Source organism: Eptatretus burgeri, chromosome 21 (genome assembly GCF_056783735.1).
Source record: "Eptatretus burgeri isolate ZD-2024b chromosome 21, Ebu_testis_v1, whole genome shotgun sequence".
NCBI lineage: Eukaryota > Metazoa > Chordata > Myxini > Myxiniformes > Myxinidae > Eptatretus > Eptatretus burgeri.
The window spans coordinates 715,425-731,119 of NC_140981.1; the positions used below are offsets into that span (position 1 = coordinate 715,425).

General features: G+C 46.6%; 2 non-coding genes across 2 annotated transcripts; both read left to right on the top strand.

Moving 5' to 3' along the window:
* The first annotated feature begins 5,264 nt into the window (after positions 1-5,264).
* On the top strand, positions 5,265-5,337 carry TRNAT-AGU (transfer RNA threonine (anticodon AGU)). The gene has a single exon. It is a non-coding gene; the product is annotated as a tRNA-Thr (tRNA).
* A 9,183-nt stretch (positions 5,338-14,520) lies between these two features.
* TRNAP-AGG (transfer RNA proline (anticodon AGG)) lies at positions 14,521-14,592 on the top strand. Its single transcript has one exon. It is a non-coding gene; the product is annotated as a tRNA-Pro (tRNA).
* The last annotated feature ends 1,103 nt before the right edge of the window (positions 14,593-15,695 follow it).

Consider the following 15,695-nt stretch of genomic DNA (forward strand, 5'->3'; position numbering starts at 1 on the left):
GACCTATTTGGAGGGGCGGGGGACAATAAATAAAATAATCCATCACCATGAAATGTTGTGTGGGACGGATTGTTGTTTCGTCCATTCGAATGAGAGGATCGACTTGTTGGACATTTTCGTGAGACTTCGATCTCGAGGGTGATTTGGCGATCTTCCGGTATTCCGCATCGTGTCTCTGACCATTGAATGAGATTCCCCTCTTGGAATCCTTCCAAGGCCAAATTGAGCCAGCTTTTATAGCCGCTGCTCCGAGGAAGTGAGGGACGAGCTTGCTCATGAAAACGTTGCCAATTTTAATAGAAACTCGATGACCCGTGAAACCGTTGGGTTCCCGTTGTGACGGCGGTTGATGAAAAAATTATAAAAAAAAGAGAGAGAGAGAGAGATAGCTCCAGCGAACTATACCGCTGAGGTTGTTTACACTGATCAACTTCTCCCGAAGAGTACTTGACTGAATCGGGAATTGATTTTTGAATAATTTCTGAATCTGACTGAATCGGAACGTTTCTACAAAATAAATAAATGTTTAACCCTTTATTGGTAATCTGGGGTTTTGAGGACCCTCAGGTAAACTGGGATTTTTCTTCAAAATGAATTCATGTTTAACCCTTTATTGGTGATCTGGAGTTTTGAGGACCCCAAGGTAAGCTGGGATTTTTTTCAACAAAATTAATTAACTTTTCAGCCTTTATTGGTAATCTGGGGTTTTGAGGACCCCAAGTTGAGCTGGATTTTATCAACAGAATAAATAAATGTTTAACCCTTTGTTGGTGACCTGGAATTTTGAGGACTCCAAGGTAAACTGGGTTTTTTCATCAAAACTAGGACGGGCCCGTAGGTGAGTGCCCATAGATGAGTGCCAGTATGTGCAGTCTCTCTCTCTCTCTCTCTCTCTCTCTCTCTCTCTCTCTCTCTCTCTCTCTCTCTCTCTCTCTCTCTCTCTCTCTCTCTCTCTCTCTCTCTCTCTCTCTCTCTCTCTCTCTCTCTCTCTCTCTCTCTCTCTCTCTCTCTCTCTCTCTCTCTCTCTCTCTCTCTCTCTCTCTCTCTCTCTCTCTCTCTGTCTCTCTCTCTCTCTCTCTCTCTCTCTCTCTCTCTCTCTGTCTCTCTCTCTCTCTCTCTCTCTCTCTCTCTCTCTCTCTCTCTCTCTCTCTCTCTCTCTCTCTCTACCTCTCTCTCTCTCTCAAACCTTGAAAAGGCACATCTGCAGGTCCCCAGCAATATTCCTGGCAAGTTTCAATCGTGCAAAAGAAATAATAAATAAATAAACATTAATTGTGATGTCATTCGTGACGTCATAGCACCGTGTCCTGTCATTGGTCGACAGATAAATGGCCGTAACTTGGGAACCCCTTGTCCGATTAATATCAAACCTTGAAAAGGCACATCCGCCGGGCTCCGGCAATATTCCTGGCAAGTTTCAATCAGATCGGACCGTCAATCGTGCAATAAATAAATAAATAAACATTAATTGTGACGTCATTCGTGACGTCATGGCACCGTGTCTTGTCATTGGTCGACAGATAAATGGCCGTAACTTGGGAACCGCTCGTCCGATCGATATCAAACCTCGAAAAGGCACATCCGCGGGTCCCCGGGAATATTCCTGGCAAGTTTCAATGAGATCGGACCGGCGGTCGTCGAGAAACTGCGGTCGCAGACAGACAGACAAACAGACAGACACACACACAGAGATTGCTGGAATTATAGATAGACTTGTACGGGCCCGTAGGGGCGGGCCCGTAGGTACGTGCCCGTAGGTGAGTGCCAGTATGTGCAGCCTCTCTCTCTCTCTCTCTCTCTCTCTCTCTCTCTCTCTCTCTCTCTCTCTCTCTCTCTCTCTCTCTCTCTCTCTCTCTCTCTCAAACCTCGAAAAGACACATCCGCAGGTCCCCAACAATATTCCTGGCAAGTTTCAATCGTGCAAAAGAAATAATAAATAAATAAACATTAATTGTGATGTCATTTGTGACGTCATAGCACCGTGTCCTGTCATTGGTCGACAGATAAATGGCCGTAACTTGGGAACCGCTCGTCTGATTTATATCAAACCTTGAAAAGCACATCCGCGGGGCACCGGCAATATTACTGGCAAGTTTCAATCAGATCGGACCGTCGATCGTGCAAAACAAACAAAAAAAGAATCAATAAATAACCTTAATTGTGACGTCATAGCACCGTGTCTTGTCATTGGTCGACAGATAAATGGCCGTAACTTGGGAACCGCTCGTCCGATCGATATCAAACCTCGAGAAGGCACTTCCGCGGGTCCCCGGCAATATTCCTGGCAAGTTTCAATGAGATCGGACCGGCGGTCGTCGAGAAACGGCAGTCGCAGACCGACAGACAGACACACACACAGAGATTGCTGGAATTATAGATAGATAAATAAATGTTTAACCCTTTATTGGTAATCTGGGGTTTTGAGGACCCTCATGGAAACTGGGTTTTTTCTTCAAAATAAATAAATGTTTAAGCCTTTGTTGGTAACCTGGAGTTTTGAGGACCCCAAGGCTGGGATTTTTTTCAAAAAAATAAATAAATGTTCATCGGTAACCTGGGTTTTTGAGGACCCCAAGGTAGACTGACTTTTTCAAAAAAAACCAAAAACATTTTTAAAGGTACATTTTTTAAAAGCCATGTTTCTTCTAAAAATAATAACAATAAAATCGTTATTAAGAGTCGATTAATGTAGTTTCAGTCGAAAACTATGGCAAAGGATTTCAATTTTATATGCACATCATGTTATTGTAATAAAATGATGAGAATTTTTTTTCCCAACTTGGGGTCCGAAAGACCCCAGGTTACCCAGATGTAACTGCAGGATGAAGGTTACCTGTTGAGTGTTAAATAAATGATTTCTTGAACTACCTTTGTTTGGTATATCTTCTGTTTGCAGTTGATTTTCAGAAGCACGTGTGCACACCTCCGTGACCCAACTGGTATTTTCTTCTTTGGGCCCAGAGTCATCCCCCTCGAATGTCGAACAGCAATCCTCCTCGAGTACTGAACAGCCAGAAATATATAAATGAGCGATTGGTGCCATGCTCGTTGCCGCACCTGTGTTTGTGTTGAAGAGTCACAGGTACTCTGTGAATGTTGATAAACACACAAATCTACACACACACACACACACACACACACACACACACACACACACACACACACACACACACACACACACACACACACACACACACACACACACACACACACACACCTACACACACACACACACACACAAATCTACACACACCTACACACACACACACACCTACACACACACACAAATCTACACACACACACGCACACACACACACACACAAATCTACACACACCCACTCAAACACACAAATCTACACACACACAAATATCTACACACACACAAATCTACACACACACACAAATATACTGTTGCGAATTCACGCCCGCCGGCGTGCGATCGACCGGGTGCAGCCAAAAGCGGCCGCCTCGCCCACCGGAACGGACAATTCAGTCGTGACCCTCCGGGAACTACCGCCAGGAGCCAGTCACGGGTGGGGGTTTAACCTCACCACGATCGTGCCAATTGCTCACCCGCGCAGGATAGGGTTGTTCGCCAAACTCGACCTACCTAAGAACCTGCGCGGGTAGTTAACCGGGCGATCGTACCTCGCCGCAGGTCAGCCGAGGACACGAACCGCTTAAGCGGTCCGTTCCGTGCTGCAGTGATAACCGAGCGGTGTTATCGCTGACCTCGACGGACGTGAATATTTATTGGGTGTCTCAACCCCACTGCCAATCCTTTACGTGATGCAGGATGGAGAGTCAGTAAAAAGAAGGAGACGAAGCGAAGCTGGAACAATTGAACAAACACATTTAATACACACTCAGACAAGCACAGAAGGCACGTATTCAATCACAATAATAATACAAGGAAAGTAAATGAAAGGCACGTATACACAATCACAGTAATAACAATAAAACAAAAGAGATATTCCGACTAATGAGCGACACACAGCAACACTTCTAACAATACTACTTCGTCAGACAGGCGCCACCCACAGACATTCACACAAAAACCCCAAGGAAAAAGAAAGTTGCGACTCCCCTGAAAGCGTCGTCCAGCGTTGCGTTCTCGACCTCGAATCCGAGCCTCCCCCGATGCTGTCTGCGGCTCGTACCTGCACGTGTGGCCGCTCAACGCCACGAACGGGGCTTCCGGCACTATCTCAGCGCGGATTATGGGGGAGGGGGAATTGTTGATGCTCGAGGTCGATGAGGGGGAATGGTGGATGCTCCGTCCCGCTGGCGTGGCCTCGGGACCGCGGGCTGATCGCCTTGGCACCTGACAGAAGGCTCGTTCTCCTCCGAGGCAGACGGCAACAGGGCGCAGGATGATGATGCGCCGACTCGACTCTCTCCACTTCCCCGACTTGACTCGTAGACGAACTCTGACTTGACTCGACTCGTCTCCCGACTCTGCCCCACCGACCCCTTCAGACTCCGTTCTGACTCTTCCCCTTTCCACCGACTTCACTCGTTCTAACCCGCCCGTGTGCGTCCTTTTATACCCCGAGCCAGGTGCTGGTATGGTAATTTCGGATCAAAATGAGCTCGGGGGCGGAGCCACGCTCGCCCATTGGACGGAGGAAAAGGGGGCGTGAACCTCCCTTGATCCGAATTTCTGAGAAAAGTCGCTATTCTCCTGTAAAGGAAGGTGCCGGCGGTTAGAAGTCCGCCGCGATGCTGGGCCGATGTTGGGCGTGAAGAGGAATGTGAAGGCGGTTTTGAAGTCCGCCGCGATGCTGGGTCGTTGTTTGGGTGTCGTCGGAGAATGGTGGGCGAGGCGATGTTTGCGAGGTTGGGGTTGTGGGGGTGAAGGTCGTGGCGGTCTGGTGGAGTTGTTCGGGGGCGTTGGGGGTGGTGGCGATTTGGTAGTGGAGTGGTGTTTGGTCCAAAATATCGACAGCAAAAGAAAAACGGCAAACTGAAGATCGCAGCCCGAATAAATCACACACAGTCCCTCTATACAACGGGATTGGGCAAACCACACATGGACTTACCGATATAACTCACCTGAGGACTCTTTATGGTGTAATGCGAATTTCCACAACCGGAACAATACACACACACACACAAATCTACACACACTCACTCAAACACACAAATCAATGTGCACACAGGTCCAACAAGAAAACAACCAGAGACAATGAAGGTGACACATGCACTGAACACGGATGATCGAAACTCCTTATAAAGACGTCAAAATGACAGGTCATCAACCTGGCTCTTTAGCTCAGTGGTTAGAGTACTGGTCTAGTAAACCAGTGGTCGTGTGTTCAAATCTCACAAGAGCCTATTTCTTTTATTTCTTGGTGACGTCACGCCGCAGGAACGTTGAATGTCTCCATTTGTTGAATTAATTGATGGAATTCATTCCCTGTTTTTATTTTACGAACCAGGGGTATCAGACTGTGTCAAATGCTCGACATCCCTCCAGAGAGACCGCCCTGATCTCATGCCTGGCATTGAGGGCCTCCTTCCATCGATGAAACAGCAGAAACAGCAAGTCCAAGCGACAACGACCGGGTCTGAATCTCAACTTATGATCTGAGATCAGGTCGTTGGAGAAAAGGACTTGATGTCAACTGCAGTGACAGATTCCATGACCTTGTCTCGAATTGGAAGCAAGCTCATCGGCCTGCGGTTTCGAGGTCCCGTTTGTGTATTACAGAACCCAGAACGACTCCGATCTCATTCACATCAATCTCCGGTAAAATTTGGAGCAGATCATTTTCCATCATATTTCGGCCCAGGAAGAGGAACATAAAATCCTGAAAACTGACGTCATTGATTATTCCAGGTCCCCTGCCAAAGGTTGTAATTCCAGATCCTTCCATTCCCCAAAATTGACCACGATATTCAACATGGTTACTGCACGGTCTTCTGTGGTGACGAAGTCGCCGAATCAACTACGGCGGGATGATTAATTGTTATTGATTCTGTTGTATTGTAAGGACTTGCAGAGTTCCTGCCGGAAGCTGTGGGCTCTACTGTTGGCTCTCTCTCTCTCTCTCTCTCTCTCTCTCTCTCTCTCTCTCTCTCTCTCTCTCTCTCTCTCTCTCTCTCTCCCTCCCTCTCTCTTTCTCTCTCTCTCTCTCTCTCTCTCTCTCTCTCTCTCTCTCTCTCTCTCTCTCTCTCTCTCTCTCTCTCTCTCTCTCTCTCTCTCTCTCTCTCTCTCTCTCTCTCTCTCTCTCTCTCTCTCTCTCTCTCTCTCTCTCTCTCTCTCTCTCTCTCTCTCTCTCTCTCTCTCTCTCTCTCTCTCTCTCTCTCTCTCTCGCTCTCTCTCTCTCTCTCTCTCTCTCTCTCTCTCTCTCTCTCTCTCTCTCTCTCTCTCTCTCTCTCTCTCTCTCTCTCTGCCCCCTGTCTCTGTCTCTCTCTCTCTCTCTCTCTCTCTCTCTCTCTCTCTCTCTCTCTCTCTCTCTCTCTCTGTCTCTGTCTCTCACAGCCTGTTATTCACGGAGTTGTGCGGCTTGCCCCTCCCTCTCCGGACACCGCACTCCTCCCTCCCAGAGCTTGTCACTGTTATATCAAAAGGATACACGAAAGACAACTTACCCAATCCCTTTTCCCCGCTGTTTACTTGACGATTGTACATTTCTCTCTTTCAGAAATTCACATTCACTGAACAAATTAACACGACTACGTCCCGACTTAATATATTGATATACTACCGGCTCGAACAAACAATACATCCAAACGACGCGTTCTTGCTTCCTTTTGAATATATTGTTACGGTTGTGGAAATTCCCAGAACACCATTCAGGTTCCCCGAAGATCAGTTATTTCGATAAGTGTGTGTTCCAGGTTCGATTCCCCCACCAATGTAAAACGGGATTTGTTCGTGTGCCGGGCTGTGCATCTTTGAGTTAGCCGTTATTCTTTCTCTATCTTTTATTTTAAACAAACACAACATCTCCTCACCAACAACAACAACAACCACGTCATCTCAACAACACATCGACTCCTCCACAACACCATAACATCCTCGACAGCGGAAAAGTGCGGTTGGTGCAAACTCGTTCAGCATGTGATCGGCGATTTCAACCACGTCCGCCTGTGAGAGGGGCGGATCCAGCCTGGGTGAAGGTTCAAAGGTGAAAAGGGGGAAGGCGCCGATTTCGGGTGGCCAAGCCCCACAGTGGGAATTTATTTTGCGAATTCAGAGCTGTCACTTTCCGATACACCGCCCAAATAAAGGTATGCGTCAGAAGAACGTGTTTCATGCTTGGAACAAGATCGCCCATCGGGCGGGTACTCTGCTCGAATTCCTCATTTTGAGAATGTGCATCATTGATAATCACACAAATTGCAGTGAAGTGTAGTTTGGCCATCGGTGATGGTGAGCAAGAAAAGGGAGTGTCCTTCAATGATTGATGTGCTAGTCCAGAGAGGAGGTGGAGAGAAAATTTTCCAATCATGCCATTTGGCAGCATGATCGATTCCGGTGGTGCAGGCTGGCATACAGGTTCCCCAAAATACTGATCTCATCATTGGGAGGGATTGTGGGCTTGTAATCATCCCATTGGACCTTTCTTGTCATCATTGCTGGCAGACAGGTCCTCCAGCTTAACTTCCATCCCCAGGGACGGAGTAACATCCCATTGGGCCTGCACAGAGTATGGTCCCAATCTCCTCCTCCTCCTCCCACACTCTTTTCAATCCCATTCTTTCCTCCAGGTCTTCAAAACAGCTGCCAACCACCACCTCTTATCGTCCCCCATCCAAAACCTCAGTCTTTTCTACCCCCGTTCATCCACCCCAAACCCACCTCCTTCAAATTCCCTACTTTCCTTCCTGAAAGTCCCTGTCATGTCTATCTTGTTTTCCCCCGTGTTCCCCATCCCATCCCTCTCCCTTCCCCAGATCTCCTCATGTCTCTGATCCCCACTGTTTTGTCCTTCCCTCTCCCACCCCTCTTGTCTTGCTGTGCATTGTGTGTATGCTCTCATATGAGCCTCGACAATGTACAGAAAAAAATTCTCTATCCTTCATTATCTTAAACATCTCGATCACATCTCTTCGTAACCACCCCCTTTCTCGTGTGCGAGGAGATTAGCCGTCCCAAGGACGAGTGGCAGAGCTGGTGGTGGTCACGTGATTTGGTTGTTCGTGGTTCGGAGATCTGCAGTCGTGATTTCGTTCCTTTGTCACGTGACATTTTTCCCGAACGAGGCGTTGATTCCTGAGTGGCTTTGATGGGGTTGTAATTGAAGATAGTCACGTGGAGACACCGAATATGTTGTCACAGCAATTTTTTGAAAATGTCGTTCAGCAACAGGTGATGAGGAACGAGTATGAACATTATGACATCCAGTCATGTGTACCCAGTACAAGATAGCCGAGTTTCCTGGACCGTTGACGTTTCGTCTGGGAGGAGAACAAACACTTCGCTCCATTGTCGGACAGGTCGAGCCTCGTCTCCTTCAGCTGCCCCTCATGGCTGAGTCTCGCTCGGCCCGGAATCAATCCAGTCACCCTGCGTGAATCCCTCTCCCTGGCAGCGACTGCAGGTCCTTCCTGAATTGTGGTGACCAAAACTGCACACAATATTCCAGATGTGGACCTCACGAAATCCCTCCACAATGTTCACACCACCTCTTCTGATTTGCAACTGATACCCCTCCCAATCCAACAGCAGTTCTCCCGATGGCTGCCTCATCCTCTCTGTTTCCTGTGACCAACCTCCAAAATAAAACATGAGGTCCCATCGAGATTTGAACTCGGATAGCCAGATTCAGAGTCCAGAGTGCTAACCATTACACCATGGGACATTGTGTGTTATATGTTATCAGGTGGAAAACCAAATCCTGCATTGGAATCGTCAGAAGCAATCTGAACAATAAAGCAAGGAGTCAAGATGGAGAGATCAGGAGGAACGTGAAGAGCATTCGCCTTTCACCTTCAACTGTCAAACCCATCCAGGTACAGCCAGGTGAGCCTCGTTCAAAAACGTTTCGTGGGAATTCACTCCTCCGAAGACAGATTTTACAAACAAAGAGAGAAATTGAAAGTGAAATGTAGTTAAAAGAGGGGAAAATGAACAAAAAAGAAAGCAAGAATTAGCACAAACAAAGAGAACTCTCCCTCGACATATCACGAGCTTTCGATACGGTCTGGCATCCCGCACTGCTCAGAAATCTCTCTTCCTTTGGTATCCAAGGTGATCTCCACTCATGGCTCACAGACATCCTCTCCTGTCGCAGTCAACACGTGGCTCTTGATGAAATCCCCTCTTCCTGTCCAGGCTGGAGTTCCTCAATCCAGCGTTCTGGGCCCTGTTCTTTTTCTGGTTTTCAACAATGATCTCTCCGACTGTCTGGAAAATCCTCTTCATCTCTTTGCTGATGATTCCACCTTCTCTGTTCCCTCTGATCGGCAGGAAGCAGGCTCTTCACTCTCTGCATATCTGGATAAAATCATAAACATGTCTTTCAATCCTGACAAATCTCACTCTCACGATGTCTCTCCGAAAGGACCGTCTGGAAATCCCTCACCCCGCCCCCAATCCATTTTCTCAACAATCCTCTGGAAGAAGTCCTTTCATTCAAGCTTCTGGGTCTCACTATCTGCCATGATCTTTTCTGGGAAAGCCACATTTCCAACCTGGCCTCCAAAGCCCGTCGCCGACTGGGAATCCTCCGTCATTTAAAGTCCTTCCTCAGCCCACCTGAGCTCCTGACCACATACAAAGCTTTCGTCTGCAGCCTGATGGAGTATTGCCCTCCCCTCCGGGCTGGTGCTCCTGCCCCTCACCTTTCTTGGCTTCACGCTGTGGAAACCAAGGCCTTTAGGATCATTGGTATCTCCCCTGGTGAGGCACAGTCTTTGGGCCTCTCACTGCAGGCAGGTCGGTGGTCTTTCTGTCTTCTCCCGTCTCCTCTCTGGCTGGCCCCCCCAATCTTTCCGCAGGGTGCTCAAGGTCTGCCAGCAACTCCCTTCTGCTAAAAGTACCAAAATCACGAATCACCGCTCACCTTCACTCTTTCATTTCTCTTTTTTTCCTGCCTTTGGAATAAACTCCCACACTCCCTTGAATCCCACTCTTCAAAACAGCTGTTCACCACCACCTATATTCCCCCATCCAACACCTCGATCTTTTCTGCCCCCGTTAATCCACCCCAAACCCACCTCCTTCAAATTCCCTGCTTTCCTTCCTGAAAGTCCCTGGAATGTCCATCTTGAATACCCCATGTTCCCCATTCCATCCCTCTCGCTTTCGCAGATCTCCTAATGTCTCTGTTCCCCACTGTTTTGTCCTTTCTTCTCCCACCCCTCATGTCTCATGCTCTCATACGAGCCTCGAGCCTCGTCAACGTATATAAATTTTTTTTAAAAAAGACCGTCTCCCCCACCAGGTTTCCTGGTGAGGAGGGTGTATGATATGGACACCCAGCAGAATTAAAAACAAAACCTGTCAAAGTTTGGATGAGTTCCTTGTGAGCCAACGGCCATCCACATCTCGTGTCCAACTGTCTGCGAACGTCCTCCTGCAGTTGGGTTACTGTTTTAGGAGGTTGGTGGCAGGATTTGCACTCCGGCCACCGTAAAACCTTTCATTCCCCAAAACCCACAAATGCAAAGAAATGGAGAGTTCTTCCTGTGCTGCTGTCCTTCACAGGGCAGCTCGCAAGATAACGGGATTGGGGAAAGCCTTTGGGAACCCCATTCCTTGATGATAGGAGGAAAAGCTCGGGTGTGTGTGAGTGAGTGAGTGTGTGTGTTTGTTTGGTTGTCTCTCGCTTTCCTTGTCTTTCTCACTCTCATGTGACTCTCTCTTTCTCTTCATTCCTTCTTTTTTTCCTTTTTCTTTCTCTCGTCTCCTCTCTCTTCCCATCAAATTTTTTGATCCAATTGGAGTACGTTGTGTTTTCTGTGTTAAATGTTTCATTCTAAAAGGGATTTATTAATCCTCTTTGTGAATTGCCATTGCAGAGAAACAAATGAAAAAGGATTCTTGTTCCAAGTGTTCCCCGTTGGACGACACTGAAGTTTCCTTCAATCAGCACGTGACACGGACTCTTGGTCAGGACGATGATCAACTTAGTGGTGTGTCCCACAACAACAACAACAACAACAACAACAACAAGAACAGTTCTCCAAACATCCTGGGAGAGAATGTCGAAGGAAGTGAGAAATCACACAGGTTTTCTGTGTGTTTGAAGGCCTTCAGTCAATTATCAAATTTCACTCAACATCAAAAAATACACACAGGTGTGAAGTCCTACAAGTGTTCAACGTGCAGTAAGGCCTTTTGTCAATCATCAAGTTTAAACAAACATCAAAAAATACATACAGGTGTGAAGTCCTGAAAGTGCTCGATGTGCAGTAAGGCCTTTACTCAGTTCTCAACTTGATAGAAACATCAAAGAATCCAGATGAAAGATAAACCGTACAAGTGTTCTGAGTGAAACGAGGCGCTGCAACCAGACATGGAACTCGTGTACAAATTGAAAAGGACAACATTCCTGAAGGAGTTGTGAGTACCAGTGACTTTGGCCGAAATAATGACGACATGATGTTCAATGATCAAAATCCCACATATGACACCCAGAATTGTGAAAAGATCATGCCAAAGGTGGAGTACTGGAACACTTGGACTCGACGCATGTTCCAAATGCACGTTGTTATGTAAAACAAGTTAATTTTGTTTTGTTTATTAAACTGTTTTTCAATTCATCCATGATTCTTGTGATTGATAAATGATTCTTGCATGGAAGCACGAGCAGTCCAAGTTTGAAGTGGTTCCCCTGCACCAACCTGTGTCCCATTGGTGGTTATCTTTCTGTTTCTGGACCAAGCAACCAACCCAACACAGGTCATTGCTCTGTCACAAAGTGTGGACATCTCAACCCCGAATCATGAACAAGTGGAATCGAACTTGCGTCAGTCGGTGTAGGAACAATGCATGAATGTCGATGGTAAAAGGAGGGAATAAGAGGAATAAAAATCCAATATTATATTGTAACAGTCGTAGGACTAGCAGGGGAGCCTGGTTCGAGTTCCGCAGGCCGTGTCAAAATGACCGCAACACCGGTGAAGTCCACAGCCCCGAGCAAGTTCCCTGACCTGTTTGTAACCTGTTGAGACCGGGTATTGAACTGACTGATGTGCCGATAGGTGCTCGCAATCTTCCTTATCTGGCCGAGCAATGGCGAGCGCTCTGAGCTGGATTGAGCCAGCTCATCTAATGATAGTCCAGCAGCCATTTCTCATATGAGGCCAAATTAGGAAATTCGTTCAACACCCCCTACAGAAAAGGTTTAACTTGACAGGGTGGTAGAATAGACCCTATAGAACACCTCCAGGTAGTATGTGGTTTCAAATTGTGGTATCATTGAAATTCTACAGGCCATTATACATACCAAGGGTACTTACCAAGAGGGTCACTGTGGGCTATAAAAATTTAGGGGGAGGAGTAACGTAAACGTGAATATCTTTGTCTGGACAACCAATTTTCAATGTTGAGGTATCATTGGCTTCCTATTATAATTCTCGATCAGAGAATGTACAGTTATTTGAAAATGGCATCACCAAATCTAAAATATCAAACTAATTCAAACTTTCTGACATTTTTAATTGTGTTCTCATATTAAGGTGAACGGTGTTTCTCAATTACTCCTGGTATGTCTACATTTTGGAAATCAAACGCTTAAGAAAGTATTGTTCTGCAGAAATTCATATACATCCAGAGGCAAGCATAAAGACAACTGCAACTGTTATTTTTAGCGTTCGTCTTTTTTACGAGTGTACAGCAACACGGAAGCACATTCGTCGGAGCGGTTTGTAATATTTGTGTCTGGCAACAAGGAATCACACTCGCCATGGAAGCGTGAAGATGTCACCTGTTGTAACTTTTAATCAGCGTCTTCTTCACCACTGGATTCAAAGATTGTTCTTGGATTTTCACAAGTTTCTTCGGCCATCCATGCACATGCTTCTGTGCGAGGCTTGCGTCGGTTGCCTCAACATCATCGTAGGAGTCACAGTGGCTCATTCTGCTCAGCATGGTAATGAGCTGTTTTGACCTCGTCACATGGTGAACTGCAATTCCCAGGGCCACATGCTTGGGCATGTTAGTTCTAGCATGAGTCGCACAGTGTACAACATCTTGAGCAAGCATCAACGCACGTCTTTCATCTGATGAGTTGCTACATTCTGGTGCTGAAAACTCATCTTCATCTTCCTTTTCTGGTTTGGCAACAACCCAGCGTCGTAGCCAGTAAAGACTGTCTGGTATCACAGATTTGGATTTTGTCAGGGTGAGACCCATGATATTAGGTGGTCGGACTGATATGCCTTGGCATTCATTGATCTCCGACTTGATGAGTTTCGCGGTGCGGTACAGCAGACTCACCCTGTCGCAATCATCCATCGATGTTGTGAGCTGTTTTCTTGGTACACCCGTGGCTGTTGCGGTGTTACACTGATAGGCAGAGTTGATGGCATCTTGAAGGGATATGGATCTTGAGTACAAAAGCTCGGACTTACTAATTTCATATGGCTTATGGAAGACTTTCAAAGTTTTTCTTTAGTCGAAGTGTGAGTCGCTGGGTAGTCTAGCTGTCGATTGCCACTCCCTGTCCGCGCAGAAAATGATTGTATCTGTCCAGAAGAATTGTCATATCAAATGCCCTCCCACCATTCAGGTCATCACAGATATCTTCAGCCAATTGCTTGAATGCCGAATCGTAACAAGGTTCTTGTCTCCCTTCATGGAAGCCAGGATACTGCAGATTAGCTTTGCTGATGTATGAGGCATGGCAAGCTATGTGGTATCTTGCTTCTGCTGCCACAAGATCGTTACTGACAGCACCAGTAGTCCGTAACATGTCCTCATCGCCCTTTGTGTGGGGGTTGGGGGGGGGAGGGAAGACAGTGTAAGGTGAGAGGAAGTGAAGGTGGACGTGTCGTGGGGCATTAATTACGATTCAACTCTCAGCAAAATCCTTCTGCATGGAATAACAGTGAAGATGGAAACAAAATAATGTCTGAAATCCATTTTCTCCCAGTCATACGATAAATCCCGTCCAGAGACAGACACTGCCAGAACACGCATGGCACCAATCTGTATGGAGACAAACACCGCCAGAACGCATCCAGAGACAAACACCGCGCAGAGACAAACACCGCCCCGACACGTCCGGAGATAATCACCGCTCCGATGTGTCTCGAGATAAACTCCCGTCCGACATAAACCAATCCCCCCAAGACCCCTGGGGCCAAAAAGGGGGTGCGACCCCCCAGGAATCTTGGGCAAAAAGGGGTGTGACCCCCCAGGACTTTGTAGGACCCCCACCCCCCGATTGTACTGTTATCAATGGGATCGGTTTTGATCAAAGTGGGTACTTGGAACCTATTCAAGGACAAAAACTGAAGGAAATGTTCGTTGTCCATCTGTGTTCCCTTCCCTCAAACATCAACCAAATCACTATAAATTTATAAATTTCTGTTAAAAATCTTAACTGTGTTGGTCAGTGTGGCTCGTTGGTCTAGGGGTATGATTCTCGCTTAGGGTGCGAGAGGTCCCGGGTTCGAATCCCGGACGAGCCCCGGTTTGTTTGTTTTTTTTAATCAAAGGTTCTTAATTAATTTTTATCCAAATGAGAGTTCGCAACACAATCAATCCATGTATGACCAAAACTCTCATCTTGGATGTTTGAATGTGAGAATGTATGAATGTTCCCGAAATAAAGCCAAAACCGAACACGATCAGGCAAAAATTTTCGGCCCACATTCCTCAGCATTCTCCGGCGGTGTGCCGTATCATGCTTCGTTCAAATCTGGCAACGAAAAATATGATGTCACAATCAATTCCCGATTCAGTCAAGTCCTCTTCGGGAGTATTTAATCAATGCAAACAACCTCCGCGGGAGAGTTCGCTGGAGCCATCTCAGTTTTTTCATGAAATGATTTTTTCATCGACCGCTGTCACAATGAGAAACCAACTGGTTCACGGTTCGTCTGGTTGATTATAAAATCTATCCTCCAATTACATGATTTTGTCACCGTCGAGAAGGGAGAATATATTTAATCCCAAACATTGTTTGGATTTTCGGAACGCCACCTCTTGATGGACTGGACGTAGTGCAGCTGAGGGTACATTATTTATTTTTCTCATGTTGCACACCTTTTCACACCAAGTTCAGATCGAAACTTAACTCCACCTTACCCTCAGTCTTTCGCCCTCCTCACTCCTCTCTCACGGATTCACAAGGAACAATTTGATGTCGGAGAGAGAAGGTCATCTGGCCCAACAAACCTGCACTTCGTGAATTAAACATAAATTCACTTGGGGATGGGTGTGGGGAGGAGGAGCAGCCAGAACAGTTAGACTCGCCCAGAAACCTCCTTCCAACCTTGTAAAATTCCCTGTCCTCCAAATTCCAGACAGGTTCCTCTCCCCTCCTTTTCTTTCTTCTCTGCTCCTCCCTCCTCTTTCTTTACGGAGTTCTATTTCTTCAATTTCAGGTCTCAACCCCACGCGTACGTAGTATGTAGATGGCCACTTAATTGCAGCTTCGAGGTGAGAGAGAAACATGTACGGCTGAGTGTGTGAGATGAGGAATAAACAGGTTGCTTTGTTTGTAACAGCAACAGAAGAGAGTCAACTTATTAATTTTTTTTTCGGAAAAACGCAAAAATCACCTTCACAC